This window comes from Diprion similis, chromosome 12, assembly GCF_021155765.1.
Source record: "Diprion similis isolate iyDipSimi1 chromosome 12, iyDipSimi1.1, whole genome shotgun sequence".
NCBI lineage: Eukaryota > Metazoa > Arthropoda > Insecta > Hymenoptera > Diprionidae > Diprion > Diprion similis.
In genome coordinates, this window is record NC_060116.1 from 3916868 (window position 1) to 3925435 (window position 8568).

The following is an 8568-nucleotide window of genomic DNA, read 5'->3' on the forward strand; positions in this document are numbered from 1 at the left end:
TCGATTTTCTTATCCGACGTAGTGATCGATTCTACTAGTTTTGCAGACTCGATCAGGATACCTACAGTATCGATGAACCACGACAGAAATTGGCTCCGATTAAACATCCGAGTCCGCGATCACATCCGAAAAACAGCCACGGCGTCAAAAACCTTGGTTCGAAGACAGTCGTTGCAATTTAGAACAGGGATTCGATTGGTCAGTCTAACTATAAACGTGCCTTCGGCTTGAAACACCTGAGTGCACAGGTTGTGATGGCATAAGGGCTGGCTTATCACACCCGCCGCTTCAACTAGGACTTCCGAAATCCAAATCGAGTCACGTCTTCGGCTCTGGTCCTGAAAAATCTTAAACTGAGATAACTGAATCTCCGCCAACTGCATCTCCAGCGTAACTTTTTGGCTGTCGGATAAGTGATTTTTTATTAGTTCTAAAGCTTTATAAATCTATATTGTAACGGATTACTCTTATTGTTTTAAATATTAAAAAGAATAAAGAAAAAAAAACAACATAAAATGAATAAATAAATAATAAGGGCTGAAGTCTCTATTTATGACATGTTTATAAAGGTACGTAAAGGGTGTAAAACTAAAAAAAAAAAAATGTAAAATAACATAAATAGAGATGTAAATTAAAAACAAAACAAAAAGGTATATAATAAAATCAATGTAGACGTAAAAATAAAACAAATAAATAAATAAATAAATAGTAAATAAATATAGACGTAAAAATAAAAACTCATCCTTGAAATGGCCAATAATTCTGTCTCGTTGTTTTCCCCTTATAACAATTTTGCTCTCTGTCTTTGTACCTCACTCCTCTTTTATTTAAAAACAGATGACCTGTGCGGTTTCGTAGTTTTTTTTATTTATATATATATGTCGTGACGAAAGGGTCTTCGCCGATTCTGAAAGCTTTTCAAATTATAATTAAAAACGTATCTTTCACACCCTTTTCGCAATAATGCGTGTTCGTACTTATCTAGTCAACGGAGGAGTGTCAGATTTGGTCACGGCGGAAATTATCGACGTACAGATCTGAGGTCGAATTTGTTTGGTCAATAACCTGGTCGAATAAGTTCTGGGGCGGGCTTATTTGAATAGTACAATATATGATATATTGATTATTGATATATTGATATATTGATATATGATAATTGATCTTTGATAATTTTTTTATAACTTCAACTGTTTTGTTGATAAGTACGAAAATATAACAATTTTTAAGAAAATTGGGCTTTCGAGACCGACGCCGATGAGACGGGTTCAAGTACAAAAAAATGTCAGTGGGTACTTTCAAAGAGTCACTAATATACTACAAATTCTGACTAATCGCAATGAAATACCATGAAATCAAACGGAGCTATGTTAGTTTAGATTAAAAAAATCATGAATTACATGTTATTTAAATGGGAAATATACATCCATCGAAAGGAACCACTTAAAATTAAAATTAAGGGCTCAAATTTTCAGGAAATTTGTTTTTCGATAAAAGGAACAAAATTTTTATGTATCAGCGAAAAAAAAATGTTCGTTTTAAATGAAGCACCCTAATATATACATATATTGAAATCCCCTGCGATGAGATGCTTTTCTATTTTGGTTCATTTATTGAAAAAAAAAAAAACTGTCGTTTACAAAACTTATATCAATGTCATCACAACGATACAGTGCACTTATTTTGCAATTCCATAGTTTTTTATTTGTAATTAGAATGTATAGAAATGTAATATTGCCTATGATTTTATGTTCAACTTCGTTTTCACACATACTATCGAGCCATCTGCTTGATTGATTCTTTCATTGCACTCTATGTTGTAACCATCAAGCTTGAAAAATTGATGCCAACTCAAATTCCAAGTTTCAGAGCAGACTATAATATCTCAATTGGACAATTAATTTATCAAAACTTTTTTCTACGCTACAACTTTTTACATGCATTACATTACAACTATTTCTACTAGACATTTCATAGTAAAGACGATCGATATTTTTATGACTTATTTGATTTTTGATAATATTACTTACAAAATTAGCTAAAATATTCATAAACAATGAACACGAGTTAGGAAAAAAATTTAATAGTTCCATAAGGGGCGGGGGTACAGGTTGGACGATCTGAAATCATACCTATTTCTGAAAGTTTTTTTGAAAGAAAATGAAAACACTTGGAGCAATTTGAGTACGAGGACTTTATTATTCATATTTTTGAGAATTCTTTTACTTGAAATTAATATCAAAATGGCATATGGGTACTTGGGGATCACTTGTGAGGAGGATTGGTTGGATCGTAGAATAGACGATTGTTTGTTTGTGAGTGTTTATTAAGACAGGTTACGAATCGCAACTCGGGCGTCCTTCGCTGTCGAGCGTCGTCGGAAGACTACCCACTAAGTTTGTCGCTTCCACGCTCGTTGCAGTGGGTGGAGAGTTCGTTTTACAATTATGATCTCTTATTGGCTAACGTAAAACTAAAACTCCCCTCGGCAAGGGGAAGGTTACTCGCGGAAATACCCAGGCGAGGTTGACCGTTAGGTTAGCCTAGCCGTGCATTTGCAGTTTGCATTTGGCGACCAGATGTTTTATGGCCGGGTCGAGGGAAAAATCCGAAGGGTTTTCTGAACCATAAAAAATCTGGCGCGCAAATGTGAAAGCTCGCTTCGTAGCTTACCTGGTCGCTACAGGGATTATGACGCACATGTGGAGCGGCAGACCACGTTTTCAATTCGGTAGCGCAAATTCGTCGGTCAATTTTTATTTCATCAATTAGAAATTTTTACACAATCCTTAAAACTTGTTTACTAAATAGACCACGTGGCTCTATGTTTTAATGTAAATCCCAAAATTAATTTTTTTTCAGCGACTTTCTGGTCGAAAAAAGACTTTTCTTGTTCATAATCGTATGAATTTGAGAAGAAATTTGTTTTTAATATTTGGGTGACAAGGTCAAACCCAAAAAGGTGTTTTGAACTCGAAAATTTTTTTTTCCTCTGTTACAAGTTGGACAGTGATATCAAGAGATGCACTAACGCAAAAGGCATTGAGTTCGGAGTTGTCCGCTACTTATATGCACCAGGCCACCATTTCATTATTAATTTTGACGAAACAATTCTGAAATGTTCTTGAAACTATAAGTAATAAAGCCCCCGAACGCACATTGCTCTAAGTGTGTTTATTGGAAGAAAATTTTCAGACTATTTCAGCAAGTTTTTCGTACCTCACATCGCTATGTGCGATAGTTGGGGACTAGAGACAATGTGCTAGGAATGGTTGAATCCTATCTTCGGGGCGTTTTCATAATGTAAAAAGATAATTTCTGTTGGTAATTGAAGGTGAATGGAAGCATTTGTTTTATTAGCAATACCTAGTTAATAGATTGCTTAGGTGTGGATATTGGAACAGGGTAGAAAATACTGCAAGTAATGTCATAGAATCTTAGAAAGCAGAATATATGATTGCATAAAATGAAAGACTTTGCGGCAATCGCAGAGTGCTACATTTGCTACCTGTTACAGTACTACCTGTATAAACATATCAAATTGTTACAATTCGTCTATCTCACATGTAGCCTGTGTGAATTTTTTAGTGCCGAAATGTGGACGCACCTTGTTACCATTATCCAACTAATACATCAATTACGTTGTTCGAATGACGAAAATATCTGAATTTATACATAACTACTTCTTGATTCATCAATGCACTGCGTATTATTCAGAAGTATGTTGTTGCAAAGCAGTCTAATTCTTAATGTTATTGTCACCATTCATCAAGAGAAAACGATGAAAATTGGTAGGTGCGAATTTGCAATTGGTCGGTGAAATCGTAACGTGGTCAAACTCGCCCGTGGCAATTGGCGAATCAAAATGGTTTTTTTTATCATGACTCGTAGCAGTCGCTGATCCGAGGCTAATTAAAAATAAGAGTTGACCAGCTCTCCCAAATCACTACATCAACTATCCGAGACCCGCTGAACCTAAATGAATTCGCATCATTCAAACAATTCTCATAAGCTATATTTGAATGCTAAAGCTCGAGATGGCCAGCCTGCATGATGAGAAGATGAATCCTTAGTATGCGCAGCCATTGCTCATCTGCTAAGCTTCACCGTTTTTGTCGGTATGTGAAAATAAATACCGATAATTGAACGAGCACCGCAAGTAAAAATAAACCCGAAACTTATGAAAAGCAATTCAGATTGTTAGGATTAGTTGAACATAATCAAAAGATCACCTTGAACATCATACGATGCGGAATGTCCAATAAATAGCGTAAGTATTTTAACAAATATTTTGAACGTTATGAAAATTTTTTGACTATTCCTGACTTTTACCTACGAAACAATGTACCCTGATATTTTTCGTTTCACCCGTTTCATCAGTTTTTCATCGCTTGTGATTTCCGATTGGAACAGAAACTCTACGCGTTGGCGATGCTCTTCGCCAGAGCTACGCCTTCGGTGTTGAATTCGCAAATTGATTCCCCTGGGGATTCGGCTTTGCTCTGATGAGATTTTATTTCTTGATGTATTCGTATTTGTTATGTATTTTTAATAAATCTCACGGGGCTCGCAAGCCTTGAGAAGCTTTCATAAATTGGCAACATTTTTTCCCAAAATTTTTTTTACGTCGATGTGATTTTTCAAATCTAACACAGAAGCGCAGCTGTGATGGAGATTATCGTTAACGCATCGGAGCGAGGTTTGAATCGGAAGTCACAAAGGACATAGGGCAGTCTCGAGATCGTGGACATGTTGCTCTTCCTCTCCTTTTGCGGCCATTATTTGTGCCAGTTGCCTTTTATCTCTTGGACCGTCGTCGAATTCGTACAACAGGCGTTTAAGAGTTTTCTCCGGTTCGCATTCATTGCATAGTCTTTTCTCGTCCTTCCTCCGATGCTTGTATCCTTCTTCCTTGTTGCCGCACTTGAATCTGCGCGACAATGAATTGATTCGGTTTTAATTTTTTATACTGGGGCAGCAGAAAGCAGTATAGGTGGCATGTGTTATTGACAAATTACTATTGCAAGCATAAATATTCTGCAACTGGAACGTAAATCAATATCTACCATCCCACGATCTTATCAATATTGTCAGCTAAAATTGATTATGCAAAGCAATTTAAAAAAAAAAAAAAAATACCAAACTTTTGATTTTGAAGGACCTTTTCTACCACTCACACCAGGTGCTTTTTTAATGAAAATAATTCACAGCACTTGAATTCCGTATGCTTGTCGAAACATTAGGTATCGCCCCTACATTCATCATTACATGGTTCCTTGTTTATCGTACACTTTTGGAAACACTCATCGTTCAAGTTTACTGCTTTCTTTTAACTGTAATTTTGATGCAAATTGAAGTGATTTCTTGACTTTTTTTGTGGCACAACGTGAACTGTTTTGTATTACAAGATTCCCTGATGCTGTATTCACATCGTCTATTGATAGAATTTCGTGAAGTGTGTCATGTGCCATCGATTCATCTCTGCGACATTTACCTTGGATCATCTTTACTGCTTCGTCCAGTCCTGTCAGGAAAGTTGATATATTTATTTCTTCTTTCCATCACATCATACCTAGTATGTTCGACTTGTTTTTGGATATTGTCGTTGCACCAATATACAATATTCAACCCTCTGTGTGAACACTTGTTTCGTACACCTTTTGTCTGTACACTTTTTCAAATTATTCAAGGTTTTCCAAACATCAGAAAAAATTAGCGGTGTCTTCTCAAAGTACATATTAACTACAGCATCCAAAAGTTGGCAGAGTTTCAAATTAAGAAGTATTATTCAGAAAACAACCGTCTCGTGAAAGACCTAGTGTTCAGACGGGGGGTTGGGAATGTTCAGGATTTTTCATAAAATTCAGACAATTTGCTTGGTATGTTCATGGTTGGCAGAACACGTTTTTCAATTTTTTTCTGTTTGGTATTACATCTTCTGGTTTGAAGTGGGCTCGGCACATCATAGACATACATTCTGTCAATATATTTTTAGGACAACACTGGAGTATAAAAAACGTCACCGCGTTTCAAATAAATAGACGGAGGAACCGTGTCAGTCGTCGCGCCGTGTAATTTTTCTAAAAAAAATTCAGAATACACATTTATTCCATTTTTATGTTCAGAAAGGGCCATGCCCACCTTCCAACTTCTAACTGAGCACGAATGCTGTCACAATCTTGTAACATAGGTTCGGATGGAAGGGTAAAAATTATACTAGATGTTGATGTTGCTTCCAAAGATGAATCCGGTACATAACGATTTTCACGAAGTTCCCGCAAATTTCGCAGTAAAGGAAATAATAGGCAATATTGGACCTAGAAGGTTTGTATTTTATGTGACATAACCGCAAAATCTGAAATCATATTACCATACGTTATAATTTTAGCAAAGAGGAAAGCTGAAAACCTGAATGCAGAAATGGCGGATTAAAAAACAACAAAGAAACTGAAACTTTCTGTTATGGGTGAGGTGAGTGGGAATAAAACCTTCTTCTTGTTTTAGTTCCAATCCGCGAAGCTCACGAAAGGATGACTTGTCTCTTCGATAATCGGAGCTGAAGTGTCTGGAGTCTGGCTGCTCTCATTCGACTCCTGCGGTTGCTCAAATCAGCAATAATGTTCAGGTAAAGACGGTGAATTTCCGGTGCTATAAAATCAACCCTACCGGCTTGTGAGCAATCAAAACATGTCGCCCTTCCGTTTCAGCAATCGCTTTCAATTGAATTTTCGTGAATTAATTCACATCTCGGACGCGAATACATTTCCGCAATAACTCAACATAACAATTTTATATCGTTACGAAGTATAAGCTGTTGCAACTAAATGACAGAGCGAGTCGAGAACAGCTGCACGTTCTGAATCATGACGCGCTTACGTTACTTCACAGGCTCACTCCACTTCCGAATTCGAATTTTATTTGTTTAATTTTTTTTGTCTTATTTCTTTTTTTTCTGCGTTTCCAACACTTTCCTTGAAAAGATATATATATATATTTATAGTAGAACTGAATGCTGAGAATTCGAAATAGCGTCCGGTAGTTGTTCAGAATACTTTCCAACACTCATCTTTCCTTTATCATCGAGGCATGTTATCCACGGGTGAAAGTTTTAATGCCGACGCCCGTGTGCGGTGAGGAGCGAGGAAAGTATCCGAGGCGTGCGAACGGTGGGCAGGCATCAAAGCCCGGCAATAGAGGCCTAGCGTCAGATCGTAAGGCTTCAGCCAACGCGCGATTTAAAATCAGCATATTGCATTAGGGTGTTTCAGAAAATAATCATTTGCGATTTTCCACCGTGGCATCCACTGAAAAAGTTTGCTCGGATTGGAAAAAGATTCTGACTGTTCATTGGCGTTATACGTTGTATAGAAGATCGCGCTCATTTGATTTTCTACTTCTTTCATAGTTTTTCGAATCACGAAGAAACACTTTGTAACACTGATTATTTTTTCCCTGTAATCTATAATCAACCCAAAAAACACGATCCATGACATGACACTATATCAGATGGGAGTCTTATTATTTGAAATTGAAAGGTCACATTAAATTATAACCATTACATAAGAATAAATTAGTGGTCGAAAAGTTCACATTAAATCATAACCATTACATGAGAATAAATTAGTGGTCAAAAAGTCATCTTATACACTTTTCAAACATCGACGGGGAGACTCAATACTGCAAGTGTGGGCCTTCTTTGTAGTATAAATTGATATTATGATTGATGTGAGCAATGAAAAAAAATTATTCATGATTTTTCATAAATTCGAAAAAATGTGAAAAAGCGAGAAATAGAATGAGCGCATTTTTTTACGTAACATAGAGAGCTCATCTTTCGACAGAGTTTTTTCTTTTGACCTGAACGAACTATCTAGGGGTTTCTACGGTGGAAAAACGAAAATGATATCTTCTTTGAAATACTTCAATATAGTATACCACACTTATAAGTAAGATTTTAATCAAGTGTAAAAGATATTCCAGAAGAGGTAAGTCACTATTCTCGTTTTGCTAAGCTAGTCGTTCGATGAAGGTTCGGGTACATCTCCCACTTTGCCTGCCTGGTATTTGTATGTGGAAGGAAAATACGAGACTGCAGTTATCCACCAATCTCTACATGGAATTGGATTGATGTGTCCAACGACGGCACGGTAATCTGAATAACTTAATTATTTGACAGGCGACGTCCACGCTCCCTCGACAATAAACGTTATTGACAAATTGGATTGAGTTTCTATTCATGATAAAAGGAACGTGCTTCATCTCAGGTGCATTTGATCCGTCCAATTATTCACCGAACAACTGCCTATCTCAGCTGAATTCATCTGACATCAAAATTTCACTATACAATGTCGCAATTCTTTGATTCGATATTACAATTTCTTTCCTTGATAGCGCAATTTCTTGCCGTCCATAAATAGTGAAGCGCATACAACTGTTGAAGATACAGCAGGCCAGGAAAATACTACAATAATTGGAAGTAATGCACTTTACGATACAACCATGATTGTCCAGTCATCATATACATTTCCAAATGCAAGTGAACCGAGAAAGTTGATTCACGGAAATTGCGGG